The sequence below is a fragment of the Lactuca serriola genome, chromosome 4, assembly GCF_051521515.1.
Source record: "Lactuca serriola cultivar US96UC23 chromosome 4, Lser_US96UC23_V15, whole genome shotgun sequence".
NCBI lineage: Eukaryota > Viridiplantae > Streptophyta > Magnoliopsida > Asterales > Asteraceae > Lactuca > Lactuca serriola.
In genome coordinates this window covers 383,011,739-383,032,129 of record NC_136411.1, presented here as the reverse complement: position 1 = coordinate 383,032,129, position 20,391 = coordinate 383,011,739, and positions in this window count along the sequence as shown.

Sequence of the window (20,391 nt, the reverse complement as noted above, 5' to 3'; positions counted from 1 at the left end):
AACTTGATAATCCATGGAGCCTCTTAGCCCACTATATAAGTTATGGATGATTTACATAATCAACCCATATATTTAATTAGTTATCTTTTTTATCACTAAATTAATTCCAAATTAATTCTTGATCAATACTAATTAAATAATAATATTAATATATTAGAACTTATAATATATTAATAAACCACAAGTGTTATTTCTCTCATTTAGTCTATCCAAATGCATGGTGCCATGCAACCCAAATGGACCATGCCGGGTCGGGTCAAGTACATACCAGAAATAGTTATGGACTTAGACACCTTATCCAACACTTTTTTCACTGTCTTTGGCATTTCTTCGTTGGGAGGGATGGTTTCTTATTTCAACGTTGCTAAGTACGTCATCTATCCCTTCTTTAGTCCCTTGTATAGTTGCATGGATGATATGATCCGAGACTTTATTTTGCTTCTTTCGAAGGGTACGATGTGTATCGTTCAATCCTTGGTGATACACATGGTTTGATCTTCGAACGAGAAAGGGCATACCTGGTCGAAGAACTCCATCCCCAAGACCTTGCAATAATCATCCATAGGTACTACGGTTAGGTCGATAGGACCCTTCCATCCTCTGACCTCGACAATCACTCCATAAGCGACTCCAAGAATAGGCTCGGAAGGAGAGTTGACAACTTTCAACCATCCTATTTCTATGGTGTATTGAATGTTCATCTTTTCAACTTCATTTTTAGAAAGGAAATTATGGGATGCACCTGTGTCTACTAAGGCTTTAGTGACTTTGTTGTTTGTACTAACTTTCACAAATATGAGTCCTCTTCCTTTCTGTGTGTGGGCCTCTTCTTTTTCCACTGAGTTGAGGCATCACAAGGAGCCTAGATGTTCCTCGTCTCTTTCTTCCTTTTCTTCTTTGAAGACCATCACATTGAAACTTTTCTTCTTGGGACAATCTTTGATTAGATGAGGGCCGTCACATAAATAATATTTAACCTCCCTTCGGGGACCCCTTAAATCGCCTTCCCTTTCAAGGTTGATGGTCTCGCAGCGAGTTTATCGTGTTTTTGTGGTGGCCTTGTTATGGGTCTCTCCCCCACTAGGTTTCCTGGCCGGAGTATCTCTTTGGAAGACCATAAGGTCTTCCGCCACTGCGATAGCTTCGTCAACATCTTCGACATTCCTCCTCTTCAACTCTTTATAAGCCCAAGACTGTAGTCCATCTTGGAAGTAGAATAACTTGTCTTTCTCTTGTAAATCGGGCAACTGAAGCATCAAGGTGGTAAAGTCTACAACATAATCTTAAATAGACCCGACACGGTTTGAATCCTCAAAGTTTTTTCATGGCTATGTCTTCGACATTATGGGGGTATAATTGTTTCTTTGGGGTGCCTAATCTGAGCGATCTGATCCCTATCCCCATGGGTGATGTATGCAAAATAGTGGGTATGAACTGGATGAACATGTTTGGAGCTATGATTGATTGCGAAGGCTAGCGAGTGGTAATTCGAACCCCAAGTGGGGGTGAACTGATTATCTGTGGAGAGGGAACCAAGGTTGGATGAAGGTTTTTTTTCGGCTGCATGGGCTTGACAGTATATTTATCACGGGTGCACCGGTTATATAGCTTATTTGTTTTATACCCGATTTGGGCTAGTCCTCATGCAGAGAGGACGAGTGATTACTTATGCTTCGCGGCAACAAAATCTGAATGAGACGCGATATCCCACTCATAACCTGGAGTTGGGGGCAGTGGTGTTTGCCCCCAAGATTTGGAGACATTTTCTATATGGGGTCTGTTGTACTGTATACACTGATCACATGAGCTTGAGATATCTTAAGGATCAGTAGAACATGAACACGAGGCAGCACATGTGGATGGACGTGGTCAAGGATTATGACGGCGTGATCCTTTACCATCCGGGTAAAGCGAATGTCGTAGCGGATGCTTTGAGCCGCAAGTCGGTTGGGTCTTCGGTTGGGGAGATGTTTATGAGAATCACTGTTGATTCTATGCCTTTGGGATTGATCAGAAAGGCTCAGACATAGAGAATTTAGAAAGAGAACTAGAAACAGGAAAGGATCATGGGTGAGATCTATAGGTTCGTCACTGATAGTCGAGGATTATTGACCCAGTGTGGTTAGGTCTAGGTTCTAGTTTCTGGTGGGATTAGGCAGACAGTGTTGAAGGAGACTCATAAGCCTCGCTATTATTTACACTGGGGAGCCACCAAGATGGATCGAGATTTGAGATTGAGTTATTGGTAGCCGTGTATGAAGACGGAGGTATCCTGGTATGTCGAGAGGTTGTTGACCTGCGGGATGGTTAAGGCCTAGCATTAGAGGCAACATGGCAAGCTGCTGCCTCTCGAGGTTCCCATGTGGAAATGGGAACATATCACCATGGAATTTATCACTAGGTTGCCGAAGATAGAAAAGGGTTTTGATGCTATATGGGTCATCGTGGATGGATTGACCAAGAGTGCCCACTTTTTGGCCATCCGGGAGTGCTCTTCAGCCAAAAATTTGGCCGATGTGTATGCCCGGGAGATTGTCGCTCATCATAAGGTTCCTGTCTCCATTGTTTCAGACTGAGATGTTTGGTTCACTTTTCATTTCTAGTAGAAGTTCCATGAGGAACTAGGCATGAGGTTACATTTCAGCATTGCATATCATCCGCAGACTGGCGGCCAGAGTGAGCGGACTATTCAGACCCTAGAAGATATTTTGCAGGCCTGTGTTATTGATTTTGGTGGGAGTTGGGATTCCTACCTACTTCTCACAGAGTTCTCCTACAACATCATTTATCACTCTAACATTAGTACTCCATTAGAGCTCCTATATGGTTGGAGATGTCGCACCTTGGTTTATTGGGGAGAGGTTGGTCACAGAGTTATGGGAAGGATCGAAGTAGTACTTCAAACCACAAAGGTTATTCAGCAGATTACGGAGAGACTACAGACTGCTTAGAGTCGGTAGAAGAGCTATGCTGACTAGTGTCGGTCAGAGTTGGAGTTTCAGGTCGGGGATATGGTGCCCCTAAAGATCTCACCCTGGAAGGGTGTGATATGCTTCAAGAAAGGGGAAATTGGGTCCCCGGTTTATTGGACCTTTTCGGGTGATTGTCAGGGTTGGCAAGGTAGCTTATAGGTTGGATTTGCCGAGCATGCTTAGCCATATCCATAATACTTTCCATGTCTTTTAGTTGCGGAAGTATGTGTTGGATAGCAAGGTAGTGGTTCCATTAGATGATGTTCAAGTCGATGAACGCCTGAACTATGTTGAGAGACTAGTGGCTATCCTTGAGAAGACGACAAAGGTCCTACGTAACAAGGAGATACCTTTGGTAAAGGTACAGTGGCAGCATCAAAGGGGCTTCGAGTTGACCTGGGAGCTAGAGGCTGAGATGGGGAAGCATTATCCTGAGTTATTTGCTGCAACTGACTTCGAGGACGAAGTCTAGTTGAAGTGAGGGGGATTGTAACATCCCCGAAGTACTAATAATTTTGTCATACAATTGAATTATATTTCATTTTTTGGTCCATAAGTGTTAGAAAGTGTGAAAAAGAGCCCATTGTGGCAATTTGGTAAAAACTCGGAGTTTTGAGTACGCGATGCGTATGTGTGTGTACGCTAAACGTACTAAGGTGCGCCTTAGTACGATGCGTGTACACTTCGTATGCGGGGCGTACGTGGGTGGCATGCAAACCCTAATTTTAGGGCTTTGGCTCGCATTTAGGCAACTTTATGGACACAAACCCTCTTCTAAACCAGCCTCCTTCTGTAATTTTGACCCGCAAGAAACCCTAGAGCAAAAGAGCACCATTTTGAGCCTTAAATTAAGTTTTTAGAGTGGTTTGAAGAGAGAAGAAGTTGGTGAGAATATCTTGGAGTTGGGCACACTTTTGATTTGGGATTCCTACTTCGTTTGCAACATCTTGAAAGTATAAAGCTTGCATCTTTACCACTACATCTTGTAGATCTAGGTGTTTCTCCTTTTGGTCCTAGTGATGATTCATGAACATTTCAAGTTCCTGACGCATTGAGCTATCCTTTCAAACCCTAGGAAGGGGATTAAGTCATAAAAATTGGTTTCAAAGGGTTGGTTTTGCTCCATGCATCATTTAGAAGGTCTTAAAGGATTCAAAAGTCAAGTTGAGCTCTCAATGGACATTCAAAGGCATAAACATGGAAACTTTATGACTCTTGAGATTATTTTAACCATGGATCTGAAAAATGGATGTGAGTGCTAAAGCCATTAAGCACTTAAGAAGTTTTTGGAGCTTCTGGTGTAACGACCATAAAATTCGAGCAAAATTAAAACATTTTAATTAATTCAAAACCATTAAGTTCATACAATTGTTTTCAAAATAGTTTAAACATCAGAGCATTTCCTAGAACCATATCACATAATTCATCAAACATGATGAGCGGTACGATCACGCCTTCGCCTTGCCACAGTCTCCTGAAGTACCTGAAACAATACACTAAACTGTAAGCCCCGACAGCTTAGTGAGTTACCCCCAAAATACCAACCACAATACCATTCACATATCATTTCATAACATAAACAGAACGGTCATGCATATCGAGTCTACATTGTGACTGGTTCGCCTGCACCAGGCCTTCAGTCCACCCGATTCACTCTCTCTCCGAGTCTACAGTATGACTGGTCAACCCGCACCGGGCCTTCAGTCCACCTGGTCCATTCTCTGGGTCTACAGTATGACTGGTCCACCCACACCGAGCCTTCAGTCTGTCTGGTCCACTCTTCGAGCCTCGGCACGTCTGGTCCGCCCTCTTGGGGCCTTCAGCCTATCCGAACCGCTCTTCGGGCCTTCGGTCTAACCGGTCCGCCGTGGGTATGTTGGCCTACAACATAAAGCAGGACCCGCCTCAACCCAACCCCAGTCCAACAACCATGTACACATAAACATATAATCATATAGCAATTCACAACTAATCAACCGATCTAGCAGATCACAGAACATAGCAATATCCTAACCATGATACTGACCTAAGCGGTCACTAACATATCATCATCCTATATACCAGGATACCGACCTTACCCAGGTGTCTAACATAGCATCATCCTATATACCAGGATACCGACCTTAACTAGGTCTCTAACATATACCATCCTAACTTCCAGGATGCAGCATAGCAAAGCAATAACATAACAAACAACTACCTGGATTCCGATCCGATAAAGGGTCAACCTTGGTGCCTTAGACCCTCTTGATATAGTGAGGATAACTCAGATGCGACTACCGACTTGAAGAAATAAGATCACGCTGCTCCGTCCACCAGAATGAACTCCACCACTGAACATTACCAATTAACCAAATCCAATAAGCACCAATAATTACCAAAATACCCTTGGAAGTCAACTGGTCAACCCTTGGTCCAAGTCAAAGTCAACCTTCCTGGTTGACCCTACTCGTCGAGCCAACCCGTTGACTCGTCGATTTCCTATGCTCAGAACTCCCCATGCCACGACTCAACTCGTCGAGTCACCCCAAGACTCGTCGAATCCAACAAGCTCTAAGTCCCTTCCTGCTCAACTCACCGAGTCATCCCTCGACTCACCGATTCACATCTCAACCAGAAAAGGTTAGGACTTCATGACCAGACTCGCCGAGCCCAAGGAAATCTTCAATAGACTCGCTGAGTTGTTCTTCCAACTCGCTGAGTCCAAACGTGACATCTTCATTCACACGATTTCAGGCCATTCCATTGCTTCCAATACATAGATCTGGACTCCTAAGGTCAGATCCACACATAAAGTTTCCAACTTTACGTGCATGCAAGGATCAATAAGCTCTAATCAAACTAAAATGAAGGTTTAAGGCAAGGACACTCTCAATCAAGCCCCCAAAGCTATCACTTTCCAGATTCATGAGTCAAGACCAATCTAGATCTGTAGTAGCAACCTCAGATCTGAACCCAATACTCGAAAAGAGACTCATATATGACAATTTGTCCCTAAAACTTCATCCATGAACAATCTAAGCATAACAAAGTCAAGGCAACAACTTTTTTTACCTTCAATCTGATGCCAACAAGCAAGGAAATCAAATCCACTTCGCTCCTCTATGATCCCACCAACTCTTGCTTCAAGTATCCTTCTTCTCAAAGCTCCAAAACATACTTAAATCCTTCTCACTCTCAATTTAGGGTTTGAAATCAATGGGGAAAGCTTCTGGACGTCAAAGGGAGTGCTAAAGAGGCTGGGGTGGGGCATAAGGTTCCTTATATAGGGTGCAAACCCTAAAAATTAGGGTTTCTTATTCCAGAACCGACTCGCCGAGTCTAGCCGCCGACTCGCCGAGTCGGGTCACTTATTTACGCGATCCACACACGACTCGACTCGTCGAGTTACCTTTCCAACTCCCCGAGTTCAAACCTCCATTTACACTTTACACCCCCGATCTCTTGCTTTGGAACTTGGGATGTTTCAATTCTCCCCCCACTTAAATTAGGCTTCGCCCTCGAAGCCTGCTGCAACACACAATTCCAGATACTACTCCCACAATGCACCTCCTGGTATCAATCGACCCAGGTTCCTCTGAACACTGCTATCAAACCTCTATAAAGTCTAACTCTTCCCTCACAGAGTCACGACAACTGCTTCAAGTCGGCCACCGACTTCTTTCTCTGATAACAACACTCATCAAACAATGATCCCCCGATGATACTTCCATCATTCCAAATCACAACAATCAATTGAATCTTACAAAGCTAGATATCACCCTGAACCACCGGGTCCTGACCCGGTACCAAGCTGCTACCCCTTTCCTCGACTGGCATATCCTTTATCACATTCACTTCCGGGACTTATCCCGCTTTCCTTTCCGAATCCAACTCGTTTCTTTCCGTGCTGACAGGATGACACATCCTTCAGCTCCTAAGCAACTCCCATGAGCTCTCCTTTGCAATCACATACAAATGTTGTACCTGATCTAACATCCTCCGACTGGAAACACCCGACCCACTGACGATACCTCCAGACATCCCCAGGATGAATTACCGCTACATACATAACCTCCTGATCACAACCATACTGGAAATCCATGGCTCCATCCTTGCATCCCTTCCGAACTCCTCTGGTTCTACACCCTCGGAAATCCTTCCGCGACCTCAACGGACACCCAACCCGGATGTGCTTCCATACCACTGGCACAAACACAATGCTCAATAACCATAATTGGAATACTTTCAATCATCCATCCACAATATTGCTTTCATTGCAGTGAACCAACACTCCCTCTCGGAGCTACATACCTTTCCCTATCCTTATCCAAGGAAGTCTACTTCCCAACCTTGCCACTTCAATCAAGTGCCATGGTGTTCACACCCGACTCTACACCATTACCTTGTAGAGTAACCGTTATTCAATGCATCACACATGCTCTGACTCTGCCCGCAAGGACTCTCGGGTCCATGCACTGCCTTCCACTAACATGATCAATACCCGGGGCCAGGCCTACTATCTGCTATTGCATCGCAACATACTCAATCCATTTCCTCATATAGATCTATCAACACATACAGAGTCTTCAGCATGACTGGACCGCCTTACCAGGCCTTTAGCCGATCTGGACCACTCTCATAACCTTCAGCATGTCTGGACCGCCCTCCAGGGCCTTCAGCTTGTCTGGACCGTTCTCCGAGCCTTCGGCCTGACTGGTACGCCCACCGGCCTTCACTCTCCCTGGACCGCTCAAACTATCATACATCATCCCGAACTATCCTTTCTGGGAATCTCTCCCGTACATACTGTTCTAGCTCTCTAGGGGTTCCGAACTCTAACTCCGTTCCATCTACTTAGATCCCGGCCTAATCCTAGGCCTCACAACAACCAATCACCTTTTCCGAAAACCTTGGTCTGTACCCCGCCCCGTTTGCCTGTCACTTACTCATATCAGCCCACACTCCTGGCTAACTGAAACACTTTTGAATCTCAAACAGCTAACCAACCTCTAATGCTTGTTGATCCTCCTGAGAATTTTCTAATTCTCCCCACTTAGAGCATTGACTACCAACCACTGGTGACCCAACCGACATCACTTAAACAACCCTAATTTCCCTGAAATGAGCAATCTTCACCAAATCACATCCCGACATCGCACATCTCGAACTCTAAGGGAGTTCGACCCTCAGCTGAACACTTCTCAAATCGGAAATGCTATTCCCGACAACCAGATCATACAAACAAATTTTGACCATAAATCCCTTAGATGCTAACTGCCTACAACTTCTACCTACTATCGCCTTGATCCATACCATGAAACATGCAGAACGGCGGATAACATACAACACTACATAAATAACAAGATAATCAGACATCAACGAAACGAAAACATACCCGCAACTACATCTGGATCTGCCCTGACCTCCTCTGCTGTAAGCTGAAAAGCGCGCCCCTGAGCCCTTGGAGGCTCCGCTCCACCCTGGCCCCCGTCAGAAATCCTCAAAGTGGCTGGTGCGGGAACCTGCACCGGTCTGGAATCAAGTTGTGGGCAGTTGGCCCGAAAGTGACCAATCTGATGGCACTGATAACAAATCCTCATATCATGAACCGGGGCTGACTTACGACAATCCCTCGCATAATGCCCCTCTCCCCCGCACTTGCGACAAACACCACCGGACCTACAAACTCCGGTATGACCCTTCCCACACTTCTCAAAAGTGTGGGTACTCTGACCTCCCAACCTGGAATCAACGGTCTTAGACCGTTTCGGTGTTGGTTGCGACTGCACCGGGGCCTGCCTCTTCTCACGCAATTGCAACTCAGTCTCCAACTCACGCCGCCGAGCGGCCTCCTGCAACTCCAGCAAGGTCTCGCACCTCTGCGTAGATACAAACTGGCTGATATCCCTCTTGAGCATACTCAGATATCGGGACATCTGAGCCTGCTCCAAAGCAAACTCAGGGCAAAACATCGCCCTCTCAGTGAACATCCTGGTGATCTCTGTCACCGACTCTGAATCCTGCTTCAGTTCTAAGAACTCCTGAGCCAACCTCTCCCTCTCAACCCATGGAACATAATGGGTACTGAACATCTCCTGGAACCGATCCCATGTAACCGCAGCCCGCTGCGCATCCGAATAAGATCTCATAGTCAACCTCCACCAATCCTTCGCCCCGAGCCTTAAAAGGTTCAGAGCACACCCCACTCTCTGATCCGCAGGGCGTGAACACGTGAAGAAACACCCCTCCACATCCGACAACCATCTCATACCAATGACCGGATCCTGAAATCCATCAAAGGTAGGGGCTTCGTATTATCGAAGTCCCGATACTGAAAACCCCGACCGGCTCCTCCACCTGTTGCTACTATAGCCGCTGCAGCTGCCACAGCAGCCGTCTCTGCAAGAGCTGCATAGTGCTCATCAAAATACTCAACCATGGCGGTCTTGATCGACCCAAACATCTCCGACATCTCTGCCATGAACATAGCAGCAATCTCATCATGCAGGATCTCACGAATCCTGACATCCAACTCATCCATACTCATTTGACCAATGACCTCGGGTGGTGCTGATCCACCCTGACCATCGTCTCCTGATCCTGATCCTTCACGGATCCACCCCCGACATGCCTCGTAACCACCATACTGAAAATACACCGCAAGAAAATCATATGCTTCCCCAATAACCGGGAACCAACTCCCAACCCGACCCTAGGGGTTGTGACTTCCTTGATACACGTATGGGTCCTGTGCTTTCAGTAGTACGGGCCCATACTACCTTCCACACCTACCCATATTTATATCAAGTATCACCACAGCACCCTAGCGATAAACATATACATGGAAACACTCAATCCTCACCTCTAGAGGAACTGCTAACTACCTTACATAACAGGGAACCCTAGGCTAGCTGGCATCATATAATCAAGCAATTCTATCATGCAATTCCTGAAGATCCCTAGCCTATAACATATCACATAATCAAATAACTTGTATGGTATTTTGGGGTCTACTTACTGGCTTTGGCTGATCGTACCTCTACATCCTCCTCTACTTATTTTTGAAAACCATTTCAATTTCACTTTGAAAACTCTCCTTGATTTGAGATTGGATTCACACGAATGTTCCTCCAATTCACTCAAACCAAGGCTCTGATACCAACTTGTAAGGACCATAAAATTCGAGCCAAATTAAAACATTTTAATTCATTCAAAACCATTAAGTTCATACATTTGTTTTGATAATAGTTTAAACATCAGAGCATTTCCAAGAACCATATCACGTTAGTCATAAAACATGAGGAGCGGTACGATCACGCCTTCACCTTGCCACGGTCTCCTGAAGTACCTGAAACAATACACTGAACTGTAAGCCCGAAAGCTTAGTGACTTACCCCCAAAATACCAACCTCAATACCATACACATATCATATCATAACATAAATAGAACGGTCATGCATATCGAGTCTACAGTGTGACTGGTCCGCCGGCACTAGGCCTTCAGTCCACCCGATCCACTCTCTCTCCGAGTCTACAATATGACTGATCCGCCCGCACCGGGCCTTCAGTCCACCTGGTCCACTCTTTGAGTCTACAGTATGACTGGTCCGCCCTCACTGGGCCTTCAGTCTGTCTGGTCCACTCTCCGAGCCTTGGCACGTCTGGTCCGCCCTTTTGGGGCCTTTAGCCTATCCGGACTACTCGTCAGGCCTTCGGTCTAACCGGTCCGCCCTGGGTATGTTGGCCTACTGCACAAAGCAGGACCCGCCTCAACCCATCCCCAATCCAACAACCATGTGCACATAAACATATAATCATATAGCAATTCACAACTAATCAACCAATCTAGCAGATCACATAACATAGCAACATCCTAACCAGGATATCGAGCTAACCGGTCACTAGCATAGCATCATCCTATATACCAGGATACCGACCTTAACCAGGTCTCTAACATAGCATCATCCTATATACCAGGATACCGACCTTAACCAGGTCTCTAACATATACCATCCTAACTTCCAAGATGCAGACATACCAAAGCAATAACATAACAAACAACTACCCGGATTCCCATCCGATAAAGGGCAGACCTTGGTGCCTTAGACCCTGTTGATATAGTGAGGATAACTCACCTGTGACTGCCGACTTGAAGAAATAAGATCACGCTGCTTCGACCACCAGCATAAACTCCACCACTGAACATTACCAATTAACCAAATCCAATAAGCACCAATAATTACCAAAATACCCTTGGAAGTCAACTGGTCAACCCTTGGTCCAAGTCAAAGTCCTCAGTCAAAGTCAACCTTCCTGGTTGACCCTACTCGTCGAGTCAACCCGTTGACTCGTCGATTTCCTATGCTCAGAACTCCCCATGCCACGACTCAACTCACCGAGTCACCCCAAGACTCGTCGAATCCAACAAGCTCTAAGTCCCTTCCTGCTCAACTCACCGAGTCATCCCTCGACTCACCGATTCACATCTCAACCAGAAAAGGTTAGGACTTCATGACCAGACTCGCCGAGTCCAAGAACAGACTCGCCGAGCCCAAGGCAATCTTCAATAGACTCGCTGAGTTGTTCTTCCAACTCGCTGAGTCCAAACATGACATCTTCATTCACACGATTTCAGGCCATTCCATTGCTTCCAATACATAGATCTGGACTCCTAAGGTCAGATCCACACATAAAGTTTCCAACTTTACGTGCATGCAAGGATCAATATGCTCTAATCAAACTAAAATGAAGGTTTGAGGCAAGGACACTCTCAATCAAGCCCCCAAAGCTATCACTTTCCAGATTCATGAGTCAAGACCAATCTAGATCTGTAGTAGCAACCTCAGATCTGAACCCAATACTCGAAAAGAGACTCATATATGACAATTTGTCCCTAAAACTTCATCCATGAACAATCTAAGCATAACAAAGTCAAGGCAACAACTTTTTTTACCTTCAATCTGATGCCAACAAGCAAGGAAATCCGATCCACTTCGCTCCTCTATGATCCCACCAACTCTTGCTTCAAGTATCCTTCTTCTCAAAGCTCCAAAACACACTTAAATCCTTCTCACTCTCAATTTAGGGTTTGAAATCAATGGGGAAAGCTTCTGGACGTCAAAGGGAGTGCTAAAGAGGCTGGGGTAGGGCATAAGGTTCCTTATATAGGGTGTAAACCCTAAAAATTAGGGTTTCTTATTCCAGAACCGACTCGCCGAGTCGGGTCACTTATTCACGCAATCCACACGCGACTCGACTCGCCGATTTACCTTTCCAACTCGCCGAGTTCAAACCTCCATTTACACTTTACACCCCTGATCTCTTGCTTTGGAACTTGGGATGTTACATCTGGGAGTACGCACCGTGTAACACTCCAAATCATGTAATCATTCTTTTCCCATTAGATGAAGTAAATTATCCATAAATGGTCCTTTGTGTATGCTGGTCGTACTTAAATGTATGCTTAGTGTACTATGGATGAAGGATCGCAAAGGAGCATCGCATACGCGGGGCGTACGTGATAGTACGCCGAGCATACGTGGCTGATGGCCAAACCCTAAGCATCGGACTTGTGACCTATTTAAGCATCCTTAAGTCAATTGAACTTCACCCTAGTCAACCTCCTTCACTCTCAATCGTCCCAAAAACCCTAAAACCATTAATGTGTGTTTCTTGAGCTTGTGAGTGCCTTTAATACCATATTCTTGGTGTGTTAGCTAAATAGAAGAAGAAGAAACAAGCTTGAACGAGGAAAGAGCTTCTGGATATTGCATTTAGAGTAACTTAGGAAGCTTGAGAAGGTAAAAAGCTTTCTTCTTGGTTATCATTTTCATTTATAGATCTAGGGTTTTCTATGTATTTCCCTTTTGAGTTCATGAACCATTTCTTGGCAGTGTGAGCGACAGCATGGATTAGAGATGGTAGATCTAACGTCCTTTACCATGTCCATGACATAAAAATGCAGACTTATTGGTTGTTTTAACCCCATGCATGAGTTAAGACCCTTGGAAACATCTTAATTGGTTGTAAAAGGTTCTTGGGTGCTTATGGGCATGCAAATGCATAAAGTTGCAACTTTATGCCTTAGGGCACTTCAAACGACCTAGATCTGAGTTTGGAACGTAAGGTCTTCAAGCATTAAGCACTTAATGAAGAACGTGCTTATTCTGTTTGTACGTTGGGTGTTGTTGGGTCTAAATTTGGTTTTTACTTTGCTTTTCTAAGCATTTATTGTTTTATCATTTGGGCCAAAAACTAATATTGGGATTAATTGTAGCTTGGACCGAAAAACAATGAGTTTTCGGTCTTGCATTGGGTTTTCGGTCCGGCCTTGTGTTTGTAGCCCATGTATATATAGGTGTTAGGTGGGTGAGGAGCACAGGAGCCTAGTAGCCTAAGTGTGTGCATTTCAAGGTGTGAGAGAAAGTTAGAGAGAAGAGTGTGTGTGTGTGTATGAATCTATGTGTAAGGAGCTTCATTCCAACATTGAATACATCATAGATTCAAGTTATTCTTCTTCTCCTTCTATTATATTTTGATCTGAAATCATCCAATTGATTGGGATTCCACACCATCAACTTGATGTGATTGATACACAAGCGGATTTGGGGACTTACAATTGGTATCAGAGCTTGGTTGTATCAATCAATTTTTTTCTAGATTTGGAGCTTATTGATCTCATTTTGAAGAGATTTTTGTGTTTTTGGATAGATCTTGGCAAAATAAGGGGGATTTCTTCTTCGCGTTTTTCCTAATAACGAGTTTTGGAGAAAAAAAGATGAAAAAATGTTGTTTTTCGTCAAGAACAGCGATTTCCGAAGTGATTCCGGTCTTCGAAGGGCTTTCGGTCGGATCCGGTTTTCGGTCCGAGATTTCGGTCTGAGTTTTTGGTCGGATTGGAGTGTTCGGTCCGAGCTTTCGGTCCGCATGTGTTCGGTCAAGTGTTCGGTCAGAGGTGCACGTGTTCTGTCTCGCAAGCTTTCGGCTCGCAAAGCATCAGCGCGTCCGGCTCGCACTCGGCTCACATTCAGCTCGCCTCGCACATCGAAGTGAGCTAAGAAGCATCAGCGCGCATCTGATAAAAAGGGACGCGAAGTTGGGGGTGCCTGGGATCAAACCCGGGACCTCTAGGTCATTGCCACAACGCGCTTAATCAACTCAGCCAACCAATCCCTTGTGTCTTACCTTCGAATTTTTAAACTTAACATCTCATTCTCGCATCCAAGTTTCTCAATTTGACAAAATCAGCCCAAAAATCAATTTCTTTTTATTTTTAAATTCCATTTTCAACCCAAATTTTTAGTTTTTAATTTTTGATTTTATTTTTATCTTTTGACTTCAAAAAATTTGACTTTGACTTTCAAGTTTGATCTTTGACTTTAAATTTTGACTTTTTCATTTAACTTTTAAATTTTCAAATTTAGATTTTTGGTTTGACTTTTAAGTTTGACTTTTCAAGTTTGACTTTTCAAATTTGACGTTGAAGGTTGACTTTCTCGTTTTGTTTTTATGTCAAAGGGAAATTAATATATATATATATATATATATATATATATATATATATATATATATATATATATATATATATTAAAAAAATGAGTTCCACATGAATTCCGGTAAATGAAGTTTCATGTACTCCGTCTTGTGTTAAAACTATTAAATTTTTACGAGAATCAGTAGATCTAATCAAGAGGGAAAATGAGGATCTAAAATATGATAGGTACACTATTAGAAAAGAGCAGAAACCCTTAAAAGCACAATTAGAAGACAAAATAAAGGATTTCCGTAAGCTCCAAGAAGATGACAGCAACAAGTGTGAAAATTACGACCGCATTAAGAAAAAACTTGTTGCTGTAACTGAAGAACTTGACGTTTTGAAAATGAAGTGTGGAAAAACAGATGTTAGTTTGAAAAATTATGATGCGTCAAGTAAGATAGTCGAGTCCTTAGTAGAAAATCAATTGAGTTTTAAAGATAATCAAACCAAGGGTTTAGGGTATCATAGTGTGCCACCTTCTTTTAATCACAACTATAACCCACCCCTTGTGAACAATGAGGAAGAAATGCCTGCTCAGTATGGCCAAACCCCTGCTCCAGCTTCAGTTAAGACTGAACAATCAGGGCCAACTGAGGGTGTTGAGCTGAATGATACTAATGCTTCTACTTCATGTGCAGGTAAAGTAGCAGATGATCAGAACAAGGAGAAAACAATTGAACCATCCAATAACTCCTTGAACTCTGAATCTGTTGCTTCTAACTTAGTTACTTCTGATCAACCTGCTGTTGGTAAATACAGGCCACCAATTCACGCTAAACAGAGTGCCTGCTGTAATTGTGCGTGTGGGAAAAACAAGATATAAGGAAAAGATACGCCACCAGGGGTAGGAAGAAACAACTCCATAGTGAAGAAAAAGACATGTTTTCACTGTGGAACACCTGGACACATTGCTAGAAATTGTCCAAATCGCGCATACGTTCCCTACTATGCACAAGGATGGTAAAATGCGCCAAGATGGAGATTCTCCAAAGGAAATCATTCGAGATCACAATCACGAAATGCAGACTGGAACGCGCAGAAGGCTAAGAATAAAACCCACAAGGCCAAGAATCCGAATCCCAAGGGCAAGAAGGGAATGTCGGCCAAGAAGCCCAATCCAAGAGATGCTCCAGTGAAACAAAGACGGGTTAGGTCAAAGTCATCTCAACTGTACAACATTCAGAACTGTGTTTGAGAGTATGTGTCCTTTTCGGGAAGGGAAGAAAAGAAGGGGTCACTCATGGGGTTTGTGCTTAACGACATGAAGAATTTTTGGATCTGTTCTGAGGTTACGCGTGCTGTTCTCAGACCTTCTAGATGCAAATTCAATCGGTGAATTACAGTTTGAGTTTTTCTTCTCTATACTCCTGAGTTTATCTTTATCTGATTCATTTTGAAGATAATTTTTTTTATAGTTTTTCGTTTGTATTGTTTGGGAAGTGATATCAAGAAAGTGATAACGGGCAGTCCAAACCTGTGTAAGGGATTGAATCTGAATTGTCTAGACTCTGTGTTCAATGTGCTTGTAGGCACGAAGGATTTGACAGTGTGGATTTAGATAGGATTGTTTGGACTGACCATACGACGCCCGGGTAGATTGAGCAGTGAGATAAACATGGGAACCCACGAGATACACTAAATTAATACACATCTAGAAATGTGTCTTAACTTTTACTTGATGTACAGACTTATGTCCTTAATTCTGGTTCTGATAGGGCGAATGGGGGGTTCTGATAAAGTAGGTCTGTAGGAAATTATTTTCTTGCTTTCTGTCTGTTAGTCATATGTTGCTTCCTCTGCGTGATTGGAAGAGATCCGATCTGGAATGCAACATATGCAAATCTATTTCTATGCATCTTCCTTATCTATGAAATTCTTTCTATCTGTTATACATATGTTGTGTCCTTTGTGTGATTGAAACATATCCGACCTTGAACACAACATATGCAACATTCTACCTCTCAATCCCTCTATCTTTGTTAGTCATACGTTGTCCCCTCTGCGTGGTTGAAATAGATCCTCCCTGGGACACAACATATGCAACTGTCTCTAAATCTGACTTCCTCCTTAATAATTGTCTATTCACTTAAATTAAGGAGTTCTTTGGAAGTTCTTGATAACCAGGGTATATCGGGAAGTGGGGAACACGTTCTAGTGCAACTAAAATTGAACAATTTAGAGGTTGTCTGTAGATCTCACTGCTTAATTTAAGTGGACTACAATACCCGTGGTCGTCGTCAGCTAAATGGTTTATTTAGAAAAGTTTGTTGATATCCTTCGTGTTTAAGTGACCACAATACCAGCAATTGTGTGCTAAGTTTCAAAAAATCAAATATAGGGGGAGAATTAAAAAAACTTTCAAAAAACCAAACAAAAATTAAGAAAATTAAAAATACAAAAAATAGTGTCATTTTTGTTTTATTTCTTGTTCAGAAAAATGAAAAATCCAAAAATATTTGTGTGCTAAGTTTTCTTTTAGTTTTGTTTTGTCTTGAAAAGTGAATCCAGATGTAGATGAGACTCATGGAGATTGTGTCGAAAATTTCTGAGCCAATGCTTCATCCGTGAGCATCGAAGAATTCTCATTCGAAGGAACAATAAATGAAGATTATTCTTTCAACATTCAATCTTTTAACCCCAGAAGCAAGGTGATGCTAAAATTGAAGATTATGTCACGGATTGCATTAAAGCCTCCTCAATCAGTCTACTGCTATCTTAAACCTACTGAAGTGATCCAGAAGATTTGTTCTCTCTGATGTTCTCTCTAAATATTCTCAAGCTGAAAGCGCTATCTTTCAAGAATCAGTACGTCAAGCCTCCTCACCCAATGTGCGTTCAATGAAAAATGTTGAAGAATTATCCAAGTGCTAAAGATGAAGTCATTCATTGAAGATAATAGCTGAAGCCAAGCTCCCATTGAATATTGACAAGAAGTGTCAGCTACTTTTTAGTGGGAGCTTGTTGGGTCAATTAGAAAAGAAAGCTGTAAACAAAGGGGGAGATTGTTGGGTCTAAAATTGGTTTATACTTTGCTTTTCTAAGCATTTATTGTTTTATCATTTGGGCCGAAAACTAATATTGGGATTAATTGTAGCTTGGACCGAAAACCCATGAGTTTTCGGTTTTGCATTGGGTTATCGGTCCATTGGGTTTTTGGTCCGGCCTTGTGTTTGTGGCCCATGTATATATAGGTGTTAGGTGGGTGAGGAACACAAGAGCCTAGGAGCCTAAGTATGTGCATTTCAAGGTGTGAGAGAAAGTTAGAGAGAAGTGTGTGTGTGTGTGTGTATGAATCTATGTGTAAGGTGCTTCATTCCAACATTGAATACATCATAGATTCAAGTTATTCTTCTTCTCCTTCTATTCTATTTTGATATGAAATCATCCAATTGGTTGGGATTCCACACCATCAATTGGATCTAATTGATACACAAGCATATTTGAGGATTTATAGGCGTACACACCTATATGCTGCATGTACAGTCTAGAGCTTAGTATGTTGAGCGTACTCTGAGGAGCGTCGGGCGTACGCTCAAAGGTGAGATTTGGACTTCGGTGGAGTTGTGGACTATTAAACTTCATATTGCCTTTGGGCCTGGACCGTAGGATGATATTGGGCCTTAGGAGTCTCTTTGGGTTTTTCATGTTTGGATTGGACCTCTATGGGGCATGAGGCCCATTATTGTTTGGATTTGGATTTTAGGCCTATTGTTGTAGGTAGGTTTTTGGCTTGAATGGTGGGCCAAAGTTTAGAATGTTGGACCCTTAGATGATTTTGTGTCATATATCTAATTAGGTTAATTTGTATATTTATACAGTTAGAGATTTGGGCTGATAGTCGAGTTGTATCGTGCTCAACATATTGAGGTGAGTTTCCTCACCATACCAATGGGTTGAAGGCACCAATTCCGGCCCATGTTATTTAGTTGTAACGATCATTTGTGGAATTGCTATCAATATGTTATGTACTAATGTGAAGACCATGTGGGGGTTCCCATGGCAGTTGGCTAAGACCATGTGGGGGTTCCCATGGCAGTCGATTATAACCATGTGGGGGTTCTCATGGCTTCCGGAGTAAGACCTAGGAGGGTTTCCATGGCTTCCTTACATGTTTGTTTGTATTCATGGCGTATGTGGACTTGTATGATTGTATGTGTGGTATGTTATAGGAATCTCACTAAGCATTAGCTTATAGTGTGTTGGTTGTTTTAGGTTCTTCAGGATCTAAGGAAAAGGGCCCGACATGATGATGTGGCATGCACTCTCCAACATTTTGTGATGGACACTCTGATCTTGTGATAATTTAATCGATGTAATAGACTTTTGAGAAACACTTTATGGTTGAGAGTTACAATTAAGGAACATGGATTATTATTTAAATGAAAATTTTTATTTGATGAATTTGGGTTGTTACATATTGGTATCAGTGCTTTGGTTTGAGGGATTTGGGCACACTCTCGGGTGTGTTAGAACTCAAACTGAGGGAATGGTAAAATTGTTTTTCAATAATCAAAAGTTAAAAACTTTTTGAAACCGATTCCTTTGTAAGAAACGGGAGAGTGAAATGCGCGTGATCGGCTGAGGTCAAGTAGGTGTTTCCCTAGTATGTTAGCCACGCTATAGTTATATTTGGAAATGGGTAATTGGATGAATTTTTCTATGTGTATGCTTTCAAAGTTGTATATGTTTAGGATTGCATATTCCTAGAATGATGAATTCTGCCTTATTACTATTCCTTTTCTGGATTGTGGTCTAGGGTAGAAGCTTTTTTGAAAATTTGTATTATTCTATTTGTGTATAACTTGCATGCATGGGGAAACCTGTTATGATTGATTTGATCAGAATTGAGAAAATCTTAGGATAGCCTAGGATTCGAGTTATGTGGTATTCTTTGGGTCATGTTATTGTCTTGGGGTGAATTAGAGTTTTTAGGTAGATCCTTGAGGAAGGTACAGGTAGGTGTGGAAAGTAGTATTGGGCCCGTACTACTGAAAGCACATGACATGTACCCGAATCAATGTTAGACCTGGAAGCTCTAAGGAGACCGGTGAGGATGAAGGATTCCCCTTTTGAATATCCTTATCATTATGTTTCATGGTATTTTTAGTTGAGGATGGTGATGATCACTCGAGGTTCAAGATCTGGATCGGGATCTGGGTCGGGCTCCGGTGTAGAGCCCATTGATGAGAGACCGCGCGATATTATCGCAACCGATGTGACACGTGGCATTCTTGATGCTACCCCAGTGATTTTTGGGACCATCAAGGAAGGTATTATGGAGATCATGGAGGAGCGGCTCAGTTCTTTTTGAGCCGAGATTGCTGCAGGGCAGATTAGAGCCCAAGCTCCATCGTTCTGGGAGTTTAAGGCGTGTAGTGTGCCTAAGTTCTTTAGGGTTAGGGACCCTATTATGACTCAAAGTTGGGTGACAATCATGGAGAATTCCCAGCACACAAGTTTTTTTCCCGAGGCAAAAAAGGTGGGATTTGCATCTTATATGTTGAGGAACCGAGCTCAAGAGTGGTGGGAGGAGGTTACCTACGAGGTGGGGTCAACAGGTGTGGCTAAGATGGCTTGGCAGGAGGTTGTGAGGAGATTTGATTAGGAGTTTGCATCGTCTATTGAGGTGCAACAATTGGTGAGAGAGTTCCAAGACTTGCAGCAGACTACCGAGACTATACCGGAGATCACTGCCAATTTATGCGAGCGAGATTAATTGGTTCTGCAGTACGCTGCGGACTAGGAGATGAAGAAGACCAGATATCATTCCATGCTGAGAGATGACATTCGAGAGTTCGTGAGTTTTTGAGGGTGCAAGACCCTAAATGACATGGTGGAGAAGGCCCGAGAACGGGATATTGACTTAGAACTCCACACGAAGCGGAAGCTGTCACAACTAGG